The sequence below is a fragment of the Capricornis sumatraensis genome, chromosome X, assembly GCF_032405125.1.
Source record: "Capricornis sumatraensis isolate serow.1 chromosome X, serow.2, whole genome shotgun sequence".
Lineage (NCBI taxonomy): Eukaryota > Metazoa > Chordata > Mammalia > Artiodactyla > Bovidae > Capricornis > Capricornis sumatraensis.
Window position 1 is genome coordinate 79,635,273 of NC_091092.1, and position 12,677 is coordinate 79,647,949.

A 12,677-nucleotide genomic window follows, 5' to 3' on the forward strand; every position below is an offset into this window, starting at 1 on the left:
TTGCTGACAAAGGTCCATCTAGTCAAAGCTATGGTTTTTTCAGTAGTCATGTATGGATGTGGGTGTTTGAACACAAAGAAAGCTGAGTGCCAAAGAATTGATGCTTTTGAACTGTGGTGTTGGAGAAGACTCTTGAGGGTCCCTTGGACTGCAAGGAGATCAAACCAGTCCATCCTAAAGGGAATCAATCCTGAATATTCATTGGAAGGACTGATGCTGAAGCTGAAGCTTCAGTACTTTGGCCACCTGATGAGAACTGACTCACTGGGAAAGACTCTGATGCTGGGAAAGATTGAAGGCAGGAGGAGAAGGGGATGACAGAAGATGATATGGTTGAATGACATCACCGACTTGATGGACATGAGTTTGAGCAAGCTCTGGGAGTTGGTGATGGACAGGGATGCCTGGCGTACATGGCATTCCATGGGGTCACAAAGAGTTGGACACAACTGCCAACTGAATTGAACTGAGCATGGCCCCGCCCATCAGAACAAGACCCAGTTTTCCCACAGTCAGTCTCTCCCATCAGGAAGCTTCCATAAGCTTCTTATCCTTATCCAGCAGAGGGCAGACAGAATGAAAAGTCAACTCAGGCACACTAAAAGATTGAGACCTAAGACTAAGTCATAAGATTAATGAATGATTCCACTCTATTCACACTTTATCATCACATTAACAGCACTCTTGTATAATAATTGTGGACGGTGACTGTAGCCTGAAATTAAAAGACACTTGCTCCTTGGAAGGAAAGCTATGACAAAACTAGATAGTGTATTAAAAAGCAGAGATATCATTTTACCAACAAAGGGCCATATAGCGAAAGCTGTGGTTTTCCAGTAGTCATGTATGGATGTGAGAGTTGGACCATAAAGAAGGCTGAGCACAGAAGAATTGATGCTTTTGAACTGTGGTGCTGGAGAAGACTCTTGAGTCCCTTGGACTGCAAGAATATCAAACCAATTAATCCTAAAGGAAACCAACCCTGAATATTCATTGGAAGCACTGATGCTGAGGTTCCAATACTTTGGCCACCTGATGCTAAGAGCTGACTCACTGGAAAAGACGTTGATGCTGGGAAAGATTGAAGGCAAAAGGAGAAGGGGGCAGCAAAGGATGAGATGGTTAGATAGCCACATTGATTCAATGGACATGAGTTTGAGCAAACTCCAGGAAACAGTGGAGGACAGGGGAGCTTGGCATGCTGCAGTCCATGGGGTTGCAAAGAGTCAGATGTGACTTAGTGACTGAACAACAACGACTAAAAACATTGGAAGTCTTAGACCCTAGTTCAGAAGTTTCTATGGATAATCAAAGACCACATGAAGAGACTAATATAAGAACAATGAGACAATATTAGCCTCTGACACCACAGCTACATCAAAGAGTAAACACAAACTAACTCTTGTTGCTGTTGTTGTTTAGTTGCTAAATCGTGTCTGACTCTTTTCAACTCCATGGACTGGAGCCTGCCAGGTTCCTCTGTCTATGGGATTTCCCAGGCAAGAATACTAGAGTGGGTTGCAATTTAAAGTGCTCTTAAAGATCTCCAGGGGATCTTCCTGAAGCAGGGACTGAAACTGTGTCTCCTGCTTGGCAAGCAGATTCTTTACCATTGAGCCACCTAGGAAGCCCAGATTAACTCTTAGTTGAACATAAAACCTTTACACTACTGGCCTACCTCAGTTTCTTTTATCCAGTAAATCATGTCTGGTTTTCAGTCAAAAATTACAAGGCATAGTAAAGATTAAAATCGTAGTCTGGAGTGATAAACCAAGCATCAGAACCAGACTCAGAAAGGAAAGAGGAGATATTACAACTGATATCACAGAAATACAAAGGAGCATGCCTGTGTACATGCATGTTAATTCGCTTTAGTTATGTCTGATTCTTTGCAACACTGGATTGTAGCCTACCAGGCTCCTCTGTCCAGGGGATTCTCCCTGCAATACTAGAGTGGGTTGCCATGCCCTCCTCCAGGGAATCTCCTTGACCCAGGGTTTGAACCCACGTTTCCTACATTGGCAGGTGGGTTCTTTACCACTGAGCCACCAGTGAAGCCAATGGAATATTACTTGGCCATAAAAAAGAATGGACAACAACACAGACGACCTTGAGGGCATTATTCTAAGTGAAATAAGTCAGACAGAGAAAGTCAAATACCATATGATCTCTCTTATATGTGGAATTAAAAAATAGATAAGATAAACAAACAAACAAACAAACCAAGCTCATAGATACAGAGAACAGATTGGTGGCTGCCAGAGGTGAAGTTTGGGCGAGGGGTAGCAGAAATGGGTGAACATTTTTTTAAGTTTAAATAAATTGAATTAAAAAATCAAATTGGCTATCCAAAACAACAACAACAATAACTCACTATTAGTGAGGTAGTGAACTTGAAGATGTCAATAGAAACTTCATACATGAAATGCAAAGATAAAAAAGGAATGAAAAAGATGAAATAGCATATCCAAAGAGTGTGGTACAATTACAAACGGGGTATATATACATAATAGGGCTACCAGAAGAGAGAGAGAGAGAGGAGGGAACAGAGCAAACATTTGAAGTAATATCAAATAAGAGTTTTCTAAAAGTAGTAAGAGACACCAAACCTTAGATCCAGAAAACTCAGAGAATATACAGCAGGACAAATACCAAAATGCTGACCACTAGGCATATCATATTCGAACTGCAGAAAATAAAAAAAAAACAGAGAGACAATCTGTAAAGAAGACAGAGGGGTAAAAAAAAAATTACATTGGCTTCTCTTCAGAAACTATTCAAGCAAGAGAGTGCAGTGAAATATTTAAAGTGTTTAAAGAAAAAAAACAAAAAAGCTAGAATTCTGTATCCAGCAAAATTGTTCTTCAAAAATGAAGCTGAAATAAAGACTTTCTCAAACAAACATTGATTGAATTTGTTGCCAGGAGACATATCTTATAAGAAATGTTAAAAGAAGTTCTTCAGAAAAGGAAAATTATATAGGTCAGAAACTTGGATCTACATAAAGAAAGAATATTAGAGAAGGACTTAATAAAAGTAAAAGAAAATCTTTTATTTATTTTACTTATTCTTAATTGATTTAATAGATAACAGTTCACTCAAAACAGTAATAGCAAAGATGTATTCAGTGATTATAGCTTATGAATAAGTGAAACAAATAACAGCTATGCTATAAAGGATGCAGGGAGGAACTGGAAATGCTTTGCTATAAGGTACTTGTATTGCCTGCGAAGTGGTATAATAGTATTTGAAAGTAACCTTGGATAAGTCATCAATATATATTTCAAACTCTAGGGTAACCACTAAACTTTTTTAAAAGTATAATTGATATGAAAGAGGAAAGAAAATGGAATCATAGCAATATAAAATGCTTGATTAAAACCAGAGAAGGCAGAAAAAGGATGGAAGACAGAAAAAGAAACAAAGAAGTGGTCAATGAATACAAAAAGTTACAAACATAATATATATTAATGAGCTATATCAATAATCAATTAAAAACACATTTCTTCAGTTCTCTCCTATTATTTACTTATTTATTTGGCTGCACTGGGTCTTAGTTGCAGTACCTGAGGTCTTCAGTCTTCACTGTGCCATGATCTTTTTTTGCAGTATGCAGCATCTTTAGTTGCAGCATGCAAACTCAGCTGCAGCATGTCAGATCTACTTCCCTGAACAGGGATCGAACCTAAGCCCACTGATTTGGGAGCCCAAAGTCTTATTCACTGGACCACCAGGGAAGTCCTTCAATAATCATCTTGAATGGAATAAATATATCAGTTAACAGATAGAAACTGTCAAAGTAGATAAAAAACCAATAACCAACTATTTCTGTAAGAAATACACTTTAAATATAAGACAAAGGCAGATTAAAAGTAAAGGGATGGTGAAAGATATGTGATGCTAACACTAATCAAAAGCAAGCTAATTTCAGACAAAGTTGACTTCAAAGGAAGGGAAATTATAAGGAATGAATGGAAATTATCAGGAATTATATAGTGATAGAGGGGTCAATTTTCCGTGACATAAGATCCTTTAATCTTATGGCAAAATCTGATGACTCCACTATTATAGTTGGAGACTTCACCATCCCTTGATCAGTAACTGAAATACCCAGCAGGATAAAATTGGTAAGGATATACTGAGCTGAATAGCACATTAATCAACTAGTATCTAACTGACATTTATAGAATACTTCATCCAACAATAGCAGGATATACAGTCTTCTCAAGTTCACATGGACCATTCACTGAGATAAACATTATGTGTCATAAAACATACCTTAGCAAATTTAAAAGCATAGATATCATATTAATTGTACTCTCATATTACAATGGAATTAAACTAGAGAACAGTAACAGAAAGTAGCTGGAAAATTACATGGATTACAATAGGAAAAAAAGATCTAAATGATTTTGGAAAATATTTAATGTAAGATTCCACCTCAGGAAACTAGAAAAAGAAGAGCAAATTAAATTCAAGTAAGCCCAAGAGAAGAAAAATAAAAATCAAAGTAAAAGAAATGAAATTGAGAATAAGAAAGCAATGAAAAAAAAGATCAATGAAACCAAAAGCTGGTTCTTTGAAAAGATGAATAATATCGATAAACCCTTACCTAAGCTAACCAAGAAAGGGAGAGAAAAAACACACATTATTAATATCAGAAAGGAAAGGAGGGCCATTACTACTGATCTAATGTACATTAAAAGGATAATAAAATAATACCATGAACGAACTGCTCACAAATTTGATAACTTAGATGAAACTGGCTAATTATTTGAAAGATACAATCTATCAAGACCCATATAAGGAGAAATATATAATCTGAAAATATAATTTATAAATGATAACACATCTATATATTAAAGAAATTGACAATATAATCTGAATAGGCCTATATATATTAAAGAAATTGAATCAACAATTAATAACCTTTTAAAACAGAAAGTACCAGGCCCAGATGGTTTCACTGGTGAATTTTACCATTTAGGGAAGAAATTATAACAATTCTCTACAACCTCTTGCAGAAAATAGAACCAGATGGAACATTTTCTAGCTCATTCCATGAAGATAGAATTATCCTAATACCAAAGTCAAATATATTAAAAGAAAGGAAAACTACAGACCAAAATCTCATTGAAAATAGTTGCAAAAATCCTCAACAAAATATTAGCAAGTCAAAATCAACAATGTTACAAAAATTATACAGCACAACTAAGTGGTATTTAACCTGGTACACAAGGCTGATTTAATATTCAAAAACTAACTTAATCCATCATACAGTGACATGCTTAAGAAAAACCATATGATCATTATCAATAGATGCAGAAAAATCATTTGATAAAATCCAAGATCCATTCATGATAAAAGCTCTTATCAAATTAGGAGAAGAGAGAAACTTGATCAATTTGATTAAAAAAATCTACAAAAATCTATAGCTAATATCATACTTATGCTGAGAAACTAGATGATTTCACTCTAAGACTGAGAATGAGGCAAGGATGTCCTGTCTGACCACTCCTATTTGACATCACACTGGAGCTCCCAGTTAATGCAATAAGGTAAGACAAGAAAGAAAATGCATACAACAGGTACATGAAAACATGCTGGACATCGCTAATTATTCAGTTCAGTTCAGTCGCTCAGTCGTGTCCGACTCTTTGCGGCCCCATGAATCGCAGCACGCCAGGCCTCCCTGTCTGCCACCAACTCCCGGAGTCCACCCAAACCCATGTCCATTGTGTCAGTGATGCCATCGAACCATCTCATCCTCTGTCGTCCCCTTCTCCTCCTGCCCTCAATCTTTCCCAGCATCAGGGTCTTTTCCAACGAGTCAGTTCTTCACATCAGGTGGCCGAAGTATTGGAGTTTCAGCTTCAATATCAGTCCTTCCAAAGAACACCCAGGACTGATCTCCTTCAGGATGGACTGGTTGGGTCTCCTTGCAGTCCAAGGGACTCTCAAGAGTCTTCTCCAACATCACAGTTCAAAAGCATCAATTCTTTTGCACTCAGCTTTATTTATAGTCCAACTCTCACATCCATACATGACCACTGGAAAAACCATAGCTTTGACTAGATGGACCTTTGCTGGCAAAGCAATGTCTCTGCTTTTTAATATGCTGTCTAGGTTGGTCATAACTTTTCTTCCAAGGAGTAAGCATCTTTTAATTTCAAGGCTGCAATCACCGTCTGCAGTGATTTTGGAGCCCAGAAAAATAAAGTCAGCCACTGTTTCCACTGTTTCTCCATCTATTTGCCATAAAGTGATGGGACCAGATGCCATGATCTTCGTTTTCTGAATGTTGAGCTTTAAGCCAACTTTTTCACTCTCCTCTTTCACTTTCATCAAGAGGCTCTTTAGTTCCTCTTCACTTTCTGCCATAAGGGTGCTGTCATCTGCATATGTGAGGTTATTGATATTTCTCCCAGCAATCTTGATTCAAGCTTGTGCTCCCTCCAGCCCAGCGTTTCTCATGATGTACTCTGCATAGAAGTTACATAAGCAGGGTGACAATATACAGCCTTGACGTACTCCTTTTCCTATTTGGAACCAGTCTGTTGTTCCATGTCCAGTTCTAACTGTTGCTTCTTGACCTGCATACAGGTTTCTCAAGAGGCAGGTCAGGTGGTCTGGTATTCCCATCTCTTTCAGAATTTTCCACAGTTTATTGTGATCTACAAAGTCAAAGGCTTTGGCATAGTCAATAAAGCAGAAATAGATGTTTTTCTAGAACTCTCTTGCTTTTTTGATGATCCGGTGGATGTTGGAAATTTGATTTCTGGTTGCTCTGCCTTTTCTAAAACCAGCTTGAACATCTGGAAGTTCACGGTTCACGTATTGCTGAAGCCTGGCTTGGAGAATTTTGAGCATTACTTTACTAGCGTGTGAGATGAGTGCAACTGTGCAGGAGTTTGAGCATTGTTTGGCATTGCCTTTCTTTGGTATTGGAATGAAAACGGACCTTTTCCAGTCCTGTGGCCACTGCTGAGTTTGCCAAATTTGCTGACGTACTGAGTGCAGCACTTTCACAGCATCAGCTTTTAGAATTTGAAATAGCTCAACTGGAATTCCATCACCTCCACTAGCTTTGTTCATTGCGATACTTGCTAAGGCCCACCTGACTTCATATTCCAGGATGTCTGGCTCTAGGTGAGTGGGGGTGTTCACACCTTCATGATTATCTGGGTTGTAAAGATCTTTTTTGTACAGTTCTTCTGTGTATTCTTGTCACCTCTTCTTAATATCTTCTGCTTCTGTAAGGTCCCTACAATTTCTGTCCTTTATTGAGCCCATCTTTGCATAAAATGTTCCCTTGGTATCTCTACTTTTCTTTAAGAGATCCCTAGTCTTTCCCATTCTATTGTTTTCCTCTCTTTCTCTGCATTGATCTCTGAGGAAGGCTTTCTATTTTTTGGAACTCTGCATTCAAATGGGTATATCTTTCCTTTTCTCCATTACTTTTCACTTCTCTTTTCACAGCTATTTGTAAGGCCTCCCCAGACAGCCATTTTGCTTTTTTGCATTTCTTTTCCATGGGGATGGTCTTGATCCCTGTCTCATGTACAATGTCACAAACCTCCGTCCATAGTTCAACAGGCACTCTATCTATCAGATCTAGTCCCTTACATCTATTTCTCACTTCCACTGTCTAGTCATAAGGGATTTGATTTAGGTCATACCTGAATGGTCTAGTGGTTTTCCCCACTGTCTTCAATTTAAGTCTGAATTTGGCAATAAGGAGTTCATGATCTGAGCCACAGTCAGTTCCCGGTCTTGTTTTTGCTGACTGTATAGCACTTTTCCATCTTTGGCTGCAAAGGATATAATAAGTCTGATTTTGGTGTTGACCATCTGGTGATGTCCATGTGTAGAGTCTTCTCCTGTGTTGTTGGAAGAGGGTGTTTGCTATGACCAGTGTGTTGTCTTGGCAGAACTGTGTTAGCCTTTGCCCTCCCTGCCTCATTCTGTACTCCAAGGCCAAATTTGCCTGTTACCCCAGGTGTTTCTTGACTTCCTACTTTTGCATTCCAGTCCCCTATAATGAAAAGGACATCTTTTTTGGGTATTAGTTCTAGCAGGTCTTGTAGGTCTTCATAGAACTGTTCAACTTTGGCTTCTTCTGCATTACTGGTTGGGGCATAAACTTAGATTACCGTGATATTGAACGGTTTGCCTTGGAAACAAACAGAGATCATTCTGTCGTTTCTGAGATTGCATCCAAGTATTCAATTATTAGAGAAATGCAAATCAAAACTAAGAGACATCACCTCACACCAGTCCAAATGTCTATCATAAAAAATGTCCACAAACAATAAATGCTGGAGAGGGTGTGAAGAGAAGAAAACCCTCCTATAGTGTTGGTGGGAATGTAAATTGGTACAGCCACTATGGAGAACAGGAGGTTCCTTAAAAAACTAAAAATACAGCTACTACAAGACTCTGCAATCCCACTCCTGGGCATGTATCTGGAGAAAACCATAATTCAAAAAGATACATGCACCCCAATGTTCGCTGCAGCACTGTTTACAATAGCCAAGACATGGAAGCAGCCTAAATATCCACTGACAAAGGAATGGATAAAGAAGACGTGATACACGTATACCATGGAATAATAACTCAGCCATTGAAAAGAATGAAATACCTCTTGCACCAACATGGACAGACCTAGAGATTGTCTTACTAAGTGAAGTCAGGCAGAGAAGGAGAAATATATGACATCTCTTACATGCAGAATCTAAAAAGAAATTATACAAATGAACTTACTTACTAATCAAAGCTATGGTTTTTCCAGTAGTCATGTATAGTTTTGAGAGTTGGACTATAAAGAAAGTTGAGCACTGAAGAATTGATGCTTTTGAATGTGGTGTTGGAGAAGACTCTTGAGAGTCCCTTGGACTGCAAGGATATCAAATCAGTCAATCCTAAAGGAAATCAGTCCTGAATATTCACTGGAAGGACTGATGCTGAAGCTGAAACTCTGGTACTTTGGCCACCTGATGCAAAGAACTAACTTATTGGGAAACACCTTGATGCTGGGAAAGATTGAAGGCAGGAGGAGAGAGGGATGATGGAGGATGAGATGGTTGGATGGCATCACTGACTCAATGCACATGAGTTTGGGCAAGCTCCAGGAGTTGGAGATGGACAGGGAAGCCTGGCGTGCTGCAGTCCATGGGGTCTCAAAGAGTCGGACATGACTGAGTGACTGAACTGAACTGAACTTACAAAACAGAAACAGAATCACAGACTTAGAGAAAGAACTTATGGTTTTCAGAGGGGAAGGGTGGGGGGAATGGATACATGTTTATGTATGGCTGAGTCCCTTTGTTTTTCCACCTGAAACTACCACAACATTGTTAATTACCTATACTCCAACATAAAATTAATAGTTAAAAATAAGAAAAGAGAAGGCACACAGATTGGGAAGAAAGAAATAATATTGTCTTTGTTTGCAGATGATATGATTTTCTATGTAAAATAATCCCAGTGCATTGACAAAAAATGCTCCTGGAATTAATAAGCAAGTATAATAAAGCTGTGAGATACAAACCCAATAATCAAAAGTTAATTGTTTTCCTATACTAACAATGAACAACTGGAATCTGGAAAAAAAAAAAAAAAACACTTTAGCACCAAAAAAGAAGAAATACTTACGCACAAATCAAACAGAATAAAACTCTGATGAAAGAACCAAAAGCCTAAATAAATGGAAAGATATTCCATGTTCATGGACAGGAAGACTCGATACTGTTAGATTGTCATTTCTTTTCAACTTATCTATGGACTCAAGGCAATCCCAGGCAAAATCCCAGCAAATTATTTTGTGGATATAAAAAACCCTGACTTTGTATTTTATGCACAAAGGAAAAAGACTCACAATATTCAAGTAAAAAAACAAAGTTGGAGGGCCAAAACGACAAACTTTAGCATAAAGATATGGTAATCATGATTGTGTTAGTACTGGTGGAACAATAGACATACACGTTAATGGGCTAGAATAGAGAGCACAGAAGTTGACCCCAATAAATATAGTCAACTGATTTTTGACAAAGGAACAAAGAAATCCAATGGAGAAAGAATAGGTTTTAAAACAAATGGTGCTGGAACAACTGGACAGCTCATGCAAAAGAAAAAAAAAAAAGCATCCAGACACTGTCCTTATACCTTCCTCAAAAATAAACTCAAAATGGATCATAGAACTAAGTGTAAAACATAGAACTCTAAAACTCCTGGAAGTTCCCTGGCTTCCAGCATTCCAGCATGTGAACCCTAGCTCTTCACAGCCAGCCTCCAGCCAGTTTTGCTTTCTGCTCTAGCCTTTTGCCCCATAGCCCCCAGCTCCTGGGGCCCAATACTTTGACCCGCATGCAACAGATCCATGGCCGAAAGCAGGGAACTTGACACGACAGGTGCCAAACAGAACACCAGAATGTGGTTGGTCAGAGCTCTTTGATATCTGTCACTGCAATGGGCTAAGGCCCTTGAAAGAAGTGAAGTTGGAAAACTGTGGATTTCCAAAAATCAAGGAAGGACCAAGGTGTCATTTACTTTGAATGAGGATCTTGTAAATACTTATGATATTGGCAGAAAAATAGCTTCAGTCAGTGCTCCTAGAGAACATGCATTTATGTTGCAAAGTGTTGGAGGACAGACATTAACGGGGTTTACTCAGAGCTCATCAGATAAGCTTTCACTGCAAGGTATAGTGGTACAAAGAGCTGAATGCTGACCCACTGCCAGTGAAAACTACCAGCGATTCAAGAGATTACAAATAGAACAATCTTCCAATCCCGTAAGGCTACCACAAAGTTGTGACACCCAATTACAATCCTGTTGCTATCATCAACACAATATAGAATACAAAAGGAAAAAAAGAAAGAAGATGGAAAACAAGTTTGAACTGATAAGCAACATATTTTAGACCAGCTGATTTCGGCTTTTGAGAAACATCAATATTATAATCTTAAGGAGTTGGTGGACATCACAAAACAGCCTGTGTTGTACCTGAAGGAAATCTTAAAAGAAATTGGTATTCAAAACGTAAAAGGAATCCACAAAGACACATGGGAACTGAAACCAGAGTACAGATATTCTCAAGGAGAAGAAAAGAGTGATTAAGAAGACTCAAAGCCCACCTGCTAACAGAACAACTAAAGGGTGATGCACTAAGCAAACAACCTTGATGTGAATCCTTGAGCACCATCTGTGTTAGGGGGAAAATGGTACTTTAATTTCTCTAGGTAAATTTTTTAAACAATTATTCTTGTAAAGTTGCTTAAGTGATTTTTGAGGAAAAAGAACACATTTATTTATAAACTTAACTTGTATTAAATCAAATTATTCATGATGGGGTTAGCAGTTGGGGGTTGAAGAAGGGTTTTATTTTTAAATATTAACTTTAAAAATGTAAAATTAGGAAATGTTTTCTAAATGAGGACTGCCTGTCTTTGTTTCTCTCTGAGGAGTTGAGGTAATACAGATTCAAAGTGAGTGGCACAGCAGGAAAAAGGCAATCAACTACAGAAACTCTCAAAAGTTTCTTATTCTGAAACAAAACAAAACAAATCTCCTAGAAAATAACATATGAAAAAGTCTACTTGACCTTGGGTTTGGCAGTGGATTTTTAGGCAGTGCTATAAAAGCACATTCCATGAAAGAAACAAATTATGAAGTTGGACTTAATTAAAATTAAAAACTTCTACTCTGAGAAAGACCCTCTTAAGTTAGTCAAAAGACAAGCCACAGGCTGGGAGAAAATATTTGCAAAACACATATCTGGTAAAGGACTGGTACTCAGTATATAAAAAGAACACTTAAAACAACAATCAGAAAATAATCCAATTAAGAAATTGGTAAAAGATTGAAACAGACACCTCACCAAAAAAGATATATAGATTGCAAATAAGCATATGATCTTAACAGCAAAAGTCATTAAGGAAATGCAAATCAGGCCAATGAGCTAGCACTGCACATCTACTAGAATTGCTAAAATACAAAACACTGACAATACTAAATGCTGACAAGGATGTAGGGCAACAGGAATCCCATTCGGTGCAGGTGGGAATGCAAAACAGTATAGGTACCCTGAAAGAAAGTTTGCCAATTTCTTACAAAGTTAAAATAGTCTTACCACACAATCCAGTGGGGCTTCCCTGGTGGCTCGGATAGTAAAGAATCTGCCTGCAATGCAGGAGACCAAAGTTCGATCCCTGGGTTGGGAAGATTCCTTGAAAAAGGGAATGGCTATCCACTCCAGTATTCTTGCCTGGAGAATCCTATGGATAGAGGAGCCTGGCAGGCTACAGTCCATAGTCTTGCAAAGAGTCGGATACAACTGAGCAAGTTAACACTTTCACACAACCCAGTAACCACACTTCTAGGTTTGCTCAAAATTGTTGAAACTTATATTCAAACAAAACCTGCATATGAATGTTTATAGCAGCTTTATTCATGACTGCCAAAAATGGGAAACAACTAAAATATCATTTAATAGGTGAACAGATAAACGAACTGTGGTCTGTCCATACAGTGGAATATTATTTAGCAGTAAAAAGAAATAAGCTATAAAGCCACACAAAGATATGGAGGAACTTTAAGTGCACATTGCTAAGTGAAAGAGGCCAGTCTGAAAAAGCTACCTACTGCATGATTCCAATTGTATGACATTCTGGAAAAGA

At 38.0% G+C, this 12,677-nt stretch overlaps 1 protein-coding gene and 1 pseudogene across 4 annotated transcripts in view; one reads left to right on the forward strand and one right to left on the reverse strand.

The window, feature by feature from the left end:
* The window catches only part of EDA (ectodysplasin A), a 344,750-nt gene that overhangs the window by 22,428 nt on the left and 309,645 nt on the right, over nucleotides 1–12,677 (reverse strand). The window lies entirely within an intron of this gene.
* On the forward strand, nucleotides 10,379–11,118 carry LOC138071478 (general transcription factor IIF subunit 2 pseudogene; annotated as a pseudogene).